General features: G+C 40.1%; 1 protein-coding gene across 2 annotated transcripts in view; it reads right to left on the bottom strand.

Annotated features, from left to right (window-relative positions):
- The window catches only part of GARRE1 (granule associated Rac and RHOG effector 1), a 105,375-nt gene that overhangs the window by 90,831 nt on the left and 1,532 nt on the right, over positions 1-13,012 (bottom strand). The window lies entirely within an intron of this gene.

Raw genomic sequence — 13,012 nt, forward strand, 5'->3', positions numbered from 1 at the left:
CTTTAGGTGTTCATTAAAATGAAAGACAGAGAAAGGAATAAGAAGAGGAAGTGCAAGGGGGAAAAAAGGAGGGACACAGGTAAATGAGGGTGACTGGATTCAGCAGAAGAAGGGAGCAAGAAAATTGTGGATTTGGCAAGTAAAGTGAATAATGACAGAGGTTTGTTTGTTTTTCTTTCCAACCCAGCAACTAAAGACAATATTTCAAGTGAAGTCTAGGTCTCTTCTCTAAAAGAATTATCCTTTCTGCATCTAATCAATGCAATTAGATTTAAAATTAAAATAATATTTCTAGATCCTGTACTGTAACAACACTAATTGAACATTCCATTGTATATTGAACGGTGGTTATGTACAGGCCATTAAATCATTTAAACTGGCATAGTCACTAGTAAAATGTAGAGCTAGTTGGTCTGATCTAATGCGTATTTATTTCTTGTGTCTGGAAAAGAAATTCTTCCGCTGACTTGTCTCGATGCCTTTCACATTGTTGGCCTTTCTTTGCCTCCAGGATTGAAGTATGTAGATTCCATTTAAGTGTACATTCCTTTCTCCACAACTTGGACAAAACAGCACATTTTTACTGGTAAGAAGTGTTATTTATCTACCTCTAACAAAAAAAAAGTGTTTTAATAGTGCAAGAAAATAAAGTCTATACTATTAAAGTTCCTGGAAAATAGTGGTTCCAGACTGACAGAAAGCCTCCTAACCTATCTAGATTTTTATATCACACCCAATATTGTACCCTGAAGGGCCTTGCCACAATTTATCTCAGTTTTAAGCTTCTCAAATGTTAAATGAAGGGATGGTGAAGGGTTCTTTACCAGTGTAATCTTTTAGGGTCACAACAGAATAAAATGTTAACTATTGTGACAGGGCTGGGGGGACTCCATCCAGTGTGGGGGAAGTGTGCCCCGTCTCCCTTAGGTTTTAGGTGTGGAGAGTATGTAACCTGCATCTATGCCTCCGTAGCCAGAGTCAATATACTCACCCCTCTTAGCAGGGCAATGTGGCCCAATGGCCGGAGGCAACAGATTTGCCCCAGTCCGCAGGGCAGTAAGGTCTAGTGGCCAAAGTCAATATGTTTGCTCCTGTGTGTGAGGGAGTAAGCCCTAGTGGCCGCCATGCACAAAATGTGGGGAGGGGCACATGATGGCCTTGGTAGGGGAGCCTGGACCCTCCCTCTCCACTGGGCCCCAGCCCAGGTAGTGGCAGGAGCACACGCCACTGAGTCAGCAGTGGGGTCCGACCGAAACACGCTGCCTCAAAATCCAGTTCACTAAAGGGGCCACTATCTAATTCCTCTGGGCTGCTTCCTACTATGGTTTCCACTGCTGCGGTCTGGGCATCTCTGCTGTCTCTGGGTTCCCTGGTCTGCACTGTCCCCAGCAACTCTGGACTCTGCAAGGCCTCTGTGGGTACTTTGGCATTTGCCTGAGTTGCGGCATCAGCATTTGCCTCGGGCTTCGGCTGATCCTTGGCTGGGGCCTGCAGTGAGTGTCCTTCCTCTCCGGTGGTCAGCCCCAACTGAGCTGAGCTGCTCCCTTTTATGCTAGTGCATTTGGAGCATGCCCAGTAGAGATGAGGGAACATGGCTTCCTCAGCCCACAATGTACGGATAACCCTTCCCCGTCCAGTGCGAGGGGAGTGTACCTCGTCACAACTATGAAGTGACTATTTAGATACCCTTTCTTCCCATAGCCTTCATACAAAGTCAGCTTCACCATCTCAGTAAATTTTGAAGAAAAAATGGATTTGAGAACTCCAAAAAACTTGGAGAGGGAGTAAGTGTTTTGTAAAAAGGTCAGTAGGCAGGCACTTCTGCCACAGGGCTTCTGTACCTATTGGGTTCCGGAAAGTGAGCGGGTGGAAGCCCGCCCACTGCTATAGGACCCCCTCCACTCAGCAGGAGGGAGCACTGGACCCAGGGACCAAATAAATGCGGGGGACAACTAATGAAAAACAGGGGTCGGAGTGAAGGTCATAGGTTCAAAACAAGGATACCGGATGGGGACACCAAGCAGAGAACCCCAGACAGCGCCCACTGCTCCTCAAAGGCATCAAGGGAGCCACTGGTCGCAGCCCAGAGGAACTCTGCCCGGATACATGACACAGGGCTTCTGTAGCGGGGTGGTCACCCACTCCTGCCTGGGAGGCAGACTCAGCTGTGGCCACACCCCAAACAGACCCAGCTGGCCCTATAAAAGCCAGTGAAGTCAGGAGCAGAGAACTCTCTCTCTAGCCTGTTGCGAGGGAGGGACCTGGCTGCTGGGAGCATACTAAGGTGGCTGAGGTGGAGCAGGGCTGGGGGAAGGCCAGAGTAGCTGGGGAGCTCCAGCCTGGAAACCCCCCAGGCTGCAGGCATAGTGTAAGGCCAAATAGGTACTGGGGTTGCAGAGGGCAGCCCAAGGGGTAGGCAGAGGCAGCAGGTCCAAAGCGCCCTTGCCTATGATGAGTGGCGCTTACACTTCAGTTGGCCCCGGGGAACGGGGGCTAGTTGATGACTGGCAGTGGCCATAGACTGAAGTGAGGTGGGAGTAGAGGGTTGCAGGTTCCCTGGGGAGGGGAGACCCAGATCCGTGCGGGGTACTGCTGGTGGCAGCACCCCAGCGTGAAAGGGGTACACCGTGGTCCAGGAGGGACTCGGGACCCAGTGGCAGTGGGATACCAGCCGGCAGAGGGCACTCGAGGCTGGAATGCTAATTCCCTGGATGACCAGCAGGAGGCGCCACAGGGGTGAGTCCTGCACCACTACTGCTTCCAACCGACCATTCTAGTCTGCCTCCCGTGAGCACTGAGGCAACGCAATCCATCTGGAAGAACCGGCTGAGATCAGTTTGAGAAAAAACTGCTTTTCATAATTAAAAAACAAAGAACTAGTCTTCCCATGCAACAAACTACAAGGCACCAATGTCTGAATATTAAATATAAGGAGGGCAGTTCTTACGTAAGGAGGTGGTCTCTGAAATAATAGCATTTCTATTTACGGAATTGCTAAAATTGGCATCCATCTATACTCTAGGTGTCCTTGACATAATGAACTTGCTACACATGTATTTTTAAGTTAACCCATCATAAATTCCTTTCCCCGCCCCATCAGACAATTCCCCCCTCCTACAATTACATTTCCCCATCATTTTCAACAGCTTGAGAAAATAAGATGAGTCTTGCAACAAGCCCTGAAGGTCATCAGATGTGGACTATTTCAGGCCTAATAATGTCTCATGCATTCAACAGGTTTGTTATCTGCCCAAGATACCATGCAGTGCAAATAAATTACAACTTCTGTCAAGCCACTCCTCTGCTTGTCTCAAACCAATAATGTGCCAGAGCTTGCTCCATGAAAGAAATTTAAAGGTAAAACTAAACACTAGGCATAAGAATTATGGTGTGCCAAGTATGCTAGAATGCACCACCAGCCGCCTCACGCAATTTTATGCAGTACTTTAACATATGCTTTCACGCACATCCCTTAGCAGAATACTTAGGCCTGGTTCTCCATTTGCAAGTTCTAACAGCATAACCACAAATCAGGATGTGATTTAGTTATACTGGTATGACACAATGTACCCCAAGTAATATCCTGTATCCCTTATTCACCACTTTTATATGGTTATGATATATGTTGTACAAAGTATGCCTTATGAGGGATCACTTGAAAAGTCATTATCTGATTAACATTATTGTCATGTTAAAATGTGTGCATCAACATTGTATATGGAGTTATGAGATTTTGCTATACGTTTGCTACTAACACTTAATTCTGGGGAATGCAGATGGCCTAGCTCCACAGTTTCAAGAAAGAACTGACCACAAGTGTTATAAAACATCGGGGGGGACTATAAACAAAAGATTTGCATGTCATCCCCGAGACATCCCAAACATCACGTACACAGAAGATATGAACAAGAAATTTACAATTCACCTGAAAGATGCTTCGAATCTCACGTACACCTTAGACTGATTGTCTGCACCCCATCAGAGAGGGGGAGGGTATTCCTCAAGGAGAGGAGGAGGGTATAAAATAAGAGACCATGGCTTCCCCTTTTCCCCCTTCTCTACACATGGCAGCAAGAGCATTTGAAAGACAAAGAACCATCACTGAACTGTGGGGGGGAAGGTCCTAACTGGAAGGCTTTCTAGTTAGTATTAACTGCTGAGAGCTTTTGGGTGAGAAACCATTTTTTGCTTTCAAATCTTATTTTGCTTGGTAAAGTATCTTTTATTTCTTTTGGAACTAATTCTAACTTTTATGCCTTTTCACTTATAATCACTTAAAATCTATCTTTCTCTAGTTAAGAAACTTGTTTTAATGTTTCATCTAAACCAGTGTGTTTTCGCTGAAGTGTCTGGCAAATCGCTACTCAGATTAACAAGGGCTGTGACAATCATTTTCTTTGATAAAAATGAAACTATTTAATGAGCGTGCTCTGTTCAGTAGTGTGCTGGAGAGTGCAAGATGCACATTTCTGGAGTGAGAGGCTGGGCTAAGAATTTCTGAGCGCCACCCTTAGTGGCTGGGAGAGCATTCATGTAATTTTGCTGGATATGCCTTTGCATGCTAATGGCTGTGAGTGAACAGAGCCTGGAGGGGTTTGTTGTTTACTAGCAAAGAACTGTAAAAGGTATCCCAGGCTGGAGAATTAAGGGGACACTGTGGTTCAATAGTCCATCTTGTACCGTGGGTAACGTCACAATCCATAAACCCCTAGCTAGCGTAGATGCAATTATACTGCCATAAAAGTGCCCTATACTTATATAGCTTATTCCTCTTCGTATTAGGGATACACATAGTATATCGCCTCTATACTAGTGAGGGTTGTACTCCTTTAACTATATTAGTATAGTGAACTCTGTTCAACTTTCAGGTGTACACAAACCCTCACTCTGCACCGTACCATAACTACTTGTATTTTCTCATGTAAGTTAACAGGGACAACAAAAGGAGACCAGTATAGCAGACACTCAATTCTCTCACTCCAAAACAAAGTAAGAGGAGGCAACCAGGTGGACAAGACACATTTACGTTCCAAAGAGAAAAGAAACTATTGAAAAACAAATGCCCTGTGTCTGCTGAAGCACTTCAAAACAGAATATGGATTTACTACTTCCTGTTGACAGTTATGTTTTAAAATATTAAAATTTAAATACTGTATTTAATTATTTCTATCTATGTAGTATCCTCTTCTTTGTAATTTTACACCAATGTCTTGGAAAAAATGTATGTTTTCCAAATCCCCATAAGTCACGTGTATTGCCTTTTATTAGTATTGCATTTGTAACTGCAACAGCTTTTACAAAAAGTTTGTTTTTAAGAAACTGGCAAGCACAATGTCAGCGGAAACAAAAAATGCAACAGTAAAGAGAGCAGCAGCTAGTGGATGGTTACTAATTGATTATGTTTTTCAGTCTAGATTGCATACAACTTTCCCCCCATACACACAAAAAAAGTTTGGCTTTTGACATGAAACAACTGTGGCAACATCGCTCTTAGTCATACCAGCATCATACAGATTGGCCCTCTCTATATCCGTGGTTCTCAAACTTGTAGTTCATTAAGAGCTTTTTGGTGAGACACAGATTAGAAGATTTCAAAACATAAGGGAAGGCAGATCCATGAGAGGATCTCTCTGCCATCAAGTTGCCCACAAAATAAGAACTCACTACTCTAAACCAAAAAAATGAGTAGGAGAGTGGGCAGAGGGGACTATATGGAGAACTCCACATTTTTGCATACCAAAGGCTGAAGTGGTGACCAAAGTCAACAACAAAAACTTAAAACTGGCAAGATTTCACACCTTTGTATTGTACTTAATCAAATGGAGCAGCACTGCCACATGCTAATTTAAAGATGTATACACAGAAATGGACTAGAATAACTTTATTTAAAGTTTCAGAGTAACAGCCATGTTAGTCTGTATTTGCAAAAAGAAAAGGAGTACTTGTGGCACCTTAGAGACTAACAAATTTATTCGAGCATAAGCTTTCGTGAGCTACAGCTCTGTAAGGTGCCACAAGTACTCCTTTTCTTTTTATTTAAAGTATTTGAAAATGGGTTAACTTGCCATAAAAATCAAGCTCTAGGACTGACACACTCCCCAAGGAATTGACTTCTGCACTGCCATTTCCAAGATCCAAATTCTGTTTAACCAATCAATAGATTTCAAAGCCAGAAGGGACCTGTATGTTGCAGTCCATTAAATTTCACACAGTTATCCGTGTATTGATCCAAGTAACTTATGTTTGACTAAAGCATACCTTCCAGAAGGGCATTCAGAGTTGACCTGAAGTCACCAAGAGATTTCTAGCCCTAGTCTTTCGACATCAGGCCAGAAGGAGCTCAGAATGAGCACTCCTGGGGTGGCAGAAGCACCTCATGTTGTTCAAACCCTTATAACCACCCTTATAATCTGAAGGGAACCCATCCAGCACTCAGCTGAAAATATGGTCACTGTGATATGGAGAGATAAGAGGGTGGAGTAAAGAAAGCCTCTGTTACCTCTCTAAGAGATGTGCAGAGGATACGTAATTATAGGGTGAATCACATTCTAGTAAAATTTATCTAACTGACTACATGCATAGCTTAATCAATCATCATAAAAATATAAACCATCCCAGAAAATGAATTGGAAAAAAATTCTTCAAAGGAAAAAATACACTGTCTTTTCCCCAAAACATCTCACTAAATCTTGTGTGTTGACTACAGATTTACTCTATCATATCTATCTGTCACCACAAAAATGTGACATTCCTATACAAAAACAAAATGTGTATCATTAGTGGTTTTAAACAGATTTCACATCCAGCAACATCTGCAAAGCAATAGATTTCACTTAACCAGACCTAAATCTTTTTTAACCACAAAACCAAGCAATAGAATAATTTTAAAATAGCACAGGTCAAATGTACTACCTTTCCACAAGGACAAAAATAATGTCTGTTTATGACCAAAGATTACCACACTAGATTATTTCCTGCCCCCAAACTCCTAAATTGCTATTTCACCCTGAAGATTAAATACGAAAAAAAAAAAACATTCTTCAGCACTTAGTATTGATAATATGAATTAGAAGAACAAGCATGCAAGAGCTTCTAAATTGATACATGCTAAATTCAAATCTACTTGAACTTTTAAATTATGTTCCATAATTTTGTACCAAGTTTGCTAATTAATTGCTAATTGCTAATAACAAATGTTTTGTTTTGTTTTTAAACAACTGACTCTTTCTTTACTGTCATTCCCCACTTTGGGCCTGAAATGAGGTCAAAATGCTGAATTTGACATTATAATCTGTTCTCCTGGAAATGACTGGAATGTTTAAATAAACAGGACTAAAATAATGAATAACTCATAAGGATGATTTTAGTTGTCTACAAGGAACTGAATTAAGGTAGCAGAGAACTGTACACATTATGAGGTTTTACGCCAAAAATTTTAAAAAGTCAACAAGTACTTGTTTATATGAAAATAATCTAGGTTTTTACACTAAGTGTAATAACAGTATTTCCTTCCTTGAAAAAGAAATTGATTTTTACAGAATCAGCATAACACCAACCTCTATAGTGTGCAGGTCTTACATATTAGTTAACATGGAGAGTTGGGGAAAGGACTGCTCTGAATGTATTAAATAAGTGGGGGGGGGGTTTATCTTTGCCTAAAGGGACACACAATATTTTTAAAGTGATAAATTAATCTTTCAGTACCACGTTAAGGAATTTGCCTATGTTGTCTGTTTGCAAAGGTCCACTTCCTATAAAGAAGCAACAAAATGGCTCACATAAGCTTATGGCTACTTAAAAAGTAGCAAAAGTTGCTGCTTGTCCAAATGGTTCATCATAAATACCAACCAATATATTTTTGGTCATAGGTAGTAGACAATTTATCCTGAAGCCATGAAACACTCAGTCATCTTCTTGGACCATGAAGATGAGGGGGATTAGAGACCTCAGAGATTCAGCCACAGGTTTTCAAGGAACATGTGGTCTGGACACAGAGGGGTTTTGCCTTATTTCTCTCTGAGGATACTTCCATGTCTTTTTACTCTCTGCCTATATCTTTTCTGAGACCACATCTGCAGGATCTACAATCTGTATTGATGGAGCAGGAGCTTGCCTAACTCAAGAAGAAAAATTCCACAGAGCCATTGATCTGATCTTACACACTGCAGGTCTGGGCCTGCTTCAGAGGAATTTGCCTTCATCCCAGTAAGTCTTGGGAAATGCTTGATACCATCCAGAAACCACAGGCAGCACCAGTGTAATATGCTCACAGTGAGATACCCCACTTAACAAGCATGAACCAAATTGTCTGCCAGCTTTGGTTTCAGAATAGATTCAAGATGCCGTGCACTGGAATAATTTAGTTCTAAAGTAACTGTAGCATGAATCATAGTAGCGAGGTCCTCACTGAAAAGAAAAAGGTCACAATTGGATCTTTTTATCCTCCTCCTACCTTTTGGCCATCAGATGAAAACTTTAATATTCCATTACTCCCTTTAAAAAGTCCATCCTGAAACTTAGCATGTTAGAACAGAACATTAAAGCTGCACATCATTTTGATAAGAGAAAGACAAGCTTCCCCTATAACATGTTTGGAAAATATTTAAACAAAAGCAGGATTCTGCTCTTCTATTTCCACATTATACCAAAATATGTAAGATTCGACCAACCCCCAGGGAATGTTCTCTAATCACACTGTATCACTCTGTTGTGGGCATTGAGCACACTCCTTATTTACAAAGCAAAAGTAATTACTGCAGTGCTGGAATTGGAAGTTCGATCAACATTCTACTACCAAAAAAAAAAAAGCTAATGTGTGAAACAAGTTTTAGTTAAAAAACTCCACTATATCATCAGAAAAGAACAACATAGCCAAGACCTGGAAAAAAATTCAAAGGTACCCTGTTTTTGTCCTCAATTATCTGAATTCTCCATGTAATCTGTATTCTCCAGATGTGTTTACAAAAATGGAGGAAAATTAGAATCAAACAAATAGCACAGTGAAAAGTGACCAACGGAAAGGGGGAAAACTTAGGGAATGACAGTTATACTTATCCAAAAACCACCAGAAAAATCCAACAAGCAAGGGAAAAAACAAGAAACAAAAGATGGCAGGGGAGGATTATGTCCATATTCCAAGACAATAAAAATTTTGCTAAGATTTAGCTAACATTAAAATACTTACCACTAATTTCAGAGGGATTTAGTTTTAAAAAGTAATTAGAAAGACAAGAAAAGGTGACAATTTAAGAGTACATTTTAGCACATCTTTCCAATGAGTCATCTTAAAAAGTGTCCTTGTACATTTTTGCTATTATGTAAAGTATTATTAGTATGAATGGGCATACCCTAAGCTTACAGGAAAAAGGTGAAAGTAAACATTTTAAGATCACCCAAGGGATTCAAAGAACTATTCAAACACATTTTTAAATAAATACAATATTAGGCAAAAAGATATTTTCCACAAATGCTATGTTCCCTTTTGTGGACTTCCCTTAGCAAGGGCAGATTTTTTATTTCTCCTTCTCCAAACATAAGCCCCCGTATTCCTCACCTCTCATTTAGCTGAAGGTACACATCCACAACTGCTCCATTCAGTCTGTAATTAGATGTATTACGGGATTCCTCACCGATATTAAGCTCTCATATAGCAGGATCTGTGAGCTATCATCTCATATTAGCTACGAGATTCCATCCCACCCTGATGATGACCAATATTTTAAATCCAATATTTTTAAAAGTCTGATTTAAAAAAAAAAAACCCAAACAAAGAACATCCTACCAAAACAAGACAACGCACACACTTTTCCCTTTGGGGAGAGGATGAGGGATTAAAAACATGTGACAGATGTTACTCACATCACTTAATGCAATACTGGATGGCAATCAGATAATATAGTCATGAGTGCAGCATACAAACCTGTAGAGAATTTAATTTAAAACTCAAACATACTGACTACACCATCTTTGTTGTTTTAATCAGTGCAGTTTAATAGACGCTTATGATAGCCATCCCATGTGCCACCTGATTGCAGCCTGTGTACCACAGTTTGAAAATCTCTTTCCTACTGCATAACACATCTTGTTTAGAGTGTTAGAAGTCCTACACTAGGCCTGTTCCTCCCACCCCATATACACAGATACTAATCTTTTATTCCTATATACAGATTTTAGCAGTTCTTCAGCAATACACATATTAGCCCTTGTGCTTCTTTATGGCCTTCTCCTTCCATTCTTTCACTTTTGAACACCCACTCCCTAGATATCTCCTGTTTCCATTCTCATTCTCCTCCTCCTCCTCTCCCCTTTTCCTATCGTAAGGCTGTTCCAATCCAGGACTTTGGAAGCCCACAACTTGCATTGTGCAAGGTTTTATAACCTTGAAACAACTGCACTTAATAGGATATTCACTGCAAATTTTCTTAGACTTCTCAAAGCATCAGTTCTTATTGAAGACAAAAGAATAAAACAAAACTGATATCTAAGACAAGCCATTTCTTACATATGACAATAAAAAACACTGTTTGAAAATGTTCCCAAGAAGTGAAAATACCTCATTTTTAAACACCAAGACACCTTGTCCAATTTGCTTCAAATTTCACAGAAAAATTCAAGTCTGATAAGTTGCATGTGGAAGTTTCAGATGGATTGGTTCAGTTTTGGCAAAGTCAGAGCGGGTGGTCAAAAAGAACTCTCCAGAAAGAGAGACTAGCACCTCTCAATAGTGATTCAAACATCAATTTGGCATTTGTGGACAGAAGCATTGTGCACATATTTTTTCCACTAGTCCCTTTAGAAAAATAGGGCAATTGGTAAAGAGCCTCTTATAACATAAGCCTACTAAAATGCATTTCTATACTCATCCAATCATGAAATTATCCGAAAGTATACAAACAACAGAAGATTAAAAAACAAAGGACCAATAAAAGAAGGCAATTGGTAACTTCTTGTGAACCTGGAGAACAACTCCATCTGGCAAACTGTACAATGGCTATAAAGTTATCATACTAAGCAGAGTTTTTGAGTTTAAACAGCACTGTCTGCAGTCTAGACATACCATCTTGTTCTGTAAGATCTGATGTTATCACACGCTAGATTTTGTAAAGTCTAATAAGGTCAGTTGCCCTCTGAACCAGCCCCAGCATGTTGTTTTGTAATGAAGTTATACATGCTGCTGTAAAAGTCATCTTTCAGATGAGACATAAAACCAAAGTCCTGACCCCCTGTGTAGTTATTAATGATCTCCTGGCACTCTTTATAAAAGCTAGGGTAGGGTCCTGGCTAACATCCAACTCTAGTAATAACATTCTACTTACCTACAATTACCCCTGCAGTTATAATAAGAAGATACTCTCCACTTCCTGTTCTAAACTGTCATGTAGTATTGTTGTGCACTGTTAAAGAGTTCCACATTTCATCTGAGATCTGCATTTCAGTGGTGCATTAATTTATCTGAGCGTATAGTGTGTTAAGTACTTAGAGACCCTTTGGAATAAAAGGAGCTTTATATATGTGAGATAGTATCAGTAATGATAAGGCGTAGGTCTTAGGAACAGGAAAGCACACTATCATCCCCTAATCTGCTGTCACTAACAGTATTCTGGGTGCCATGATTATACCCTCCCCCACTGCACCAAGAACCACCATGAAAAATGTACTTTCAAGTCTTCTGCCACATTGCTTTAGGGTGGCAATTTCCCCACATGAGCAACTACAGTGATCATATTTTTTCCATGGACATCATATTTTATCAGAGACAAGAGACACTACAGAAAGATGCAATCACTACAACCCATAAAGGGAAGTGTACACATGCATCTACCTTACAGGACACGAAAATGTGTTTCCCTTAGTTTTGCAAAAGAAGAAGATTGATAATTATAGAGATGCATTGAGTGGGAAGGAAGAAAAGGTGTTTAAGAATGATGGACGTTGAGGGAAAAGTGAAAGAAAAGAGGGCTGGAGTGTAGTGACACCAGAAGAGAAAAGGATAAGGAAAATTAGAAGAATATGGCATAAGGCAGTGGCTCTCAACCTTTCCAGACAACTGTACCCTTTCCAGGAGTCTGATTTGTCTTGCGTATCCCCTAGTTTCATCTCATTTAAAAACTGCTTGCTTACAAAATCAGACATAAAAATACAAGAGGTATCACAGCACACTATTACTGAAAAATTGCTTACTTTCTCATTTTTACCATATAATTATAAAATAAATCAATTGGAATATAAATATTGGTTTCAGAGTAGCAGCCGTGTTAGTCTGTATTTGCAAAAAGAAAAGGAGTACTTGTGGCACCTTAGAGACTAACCAATTTATTTGAGCGGTTTCAGAGTAACAGCCGTGTCAGTCTGTATTCGCAAAAAGAAAAGGAGTACTTGTGGCACCTTAGAGACTAACCAATTTATTTGAGCATGAGCTTTCGTGAGCTCATGAAAGCTTATGCTCAAATAAATTGCAAAAAGAAAAGGAGTACCTTAGAGACTAACCAATTTATTTGAGCGGTTTCAGAGTAACAGCCGTGTCAGTCTGTATTCGCAAAAAGAAAAGGAGTACTTGTGGCACCTTAGAGACTAACCAATTTATTTGAGCATAAGCTTTCGTGCTGTAGCTCATGAAAGCTTATGCTCAAATAAATTGCAAAAAGAAAAGGAGTACTTGTGGCACCTTAGAGACTAACCAATTTATTTGAGCATGAGCCCAAGGGTACAGTGAGCAAACAAATGGTTTCAGCGTGTAAATTTAGATTTTTTTAAAAATACAGCTTATACCAGTTATTTTGGCATTAATTGGGATTACTTAACAATTGACCAAAACTTCTGAACCTCAAATAAAGCTTCTGGCTAACCCGGTATACATTATTTCTAATTTCCTCACGCCTGTGCACTTCCTAGTTCTGAATCAGAAATAACAAAATATCAACAGGAAAGGTTCATGTCTCAGTATTTCTGGCCTTACCAGAAGTACCGGAAAATACACAGGAAAGCATGTTCCTTAACTGTCGACCATTCATTT

The sequence above is a fragment of the Caretta caretta genome, chromosome 12, assembly GCF_965140235.1.
Source record: "Caretta caretta isolate rCarCar2 chromosome 12, rCarCar1.hap1, whole genome shotgun sequence".
Lineage (NCBI taxonomy): Eukaryota > Metazoa > Chordata > Testudines > Cheloniidae > Caretta > Caretta caretta.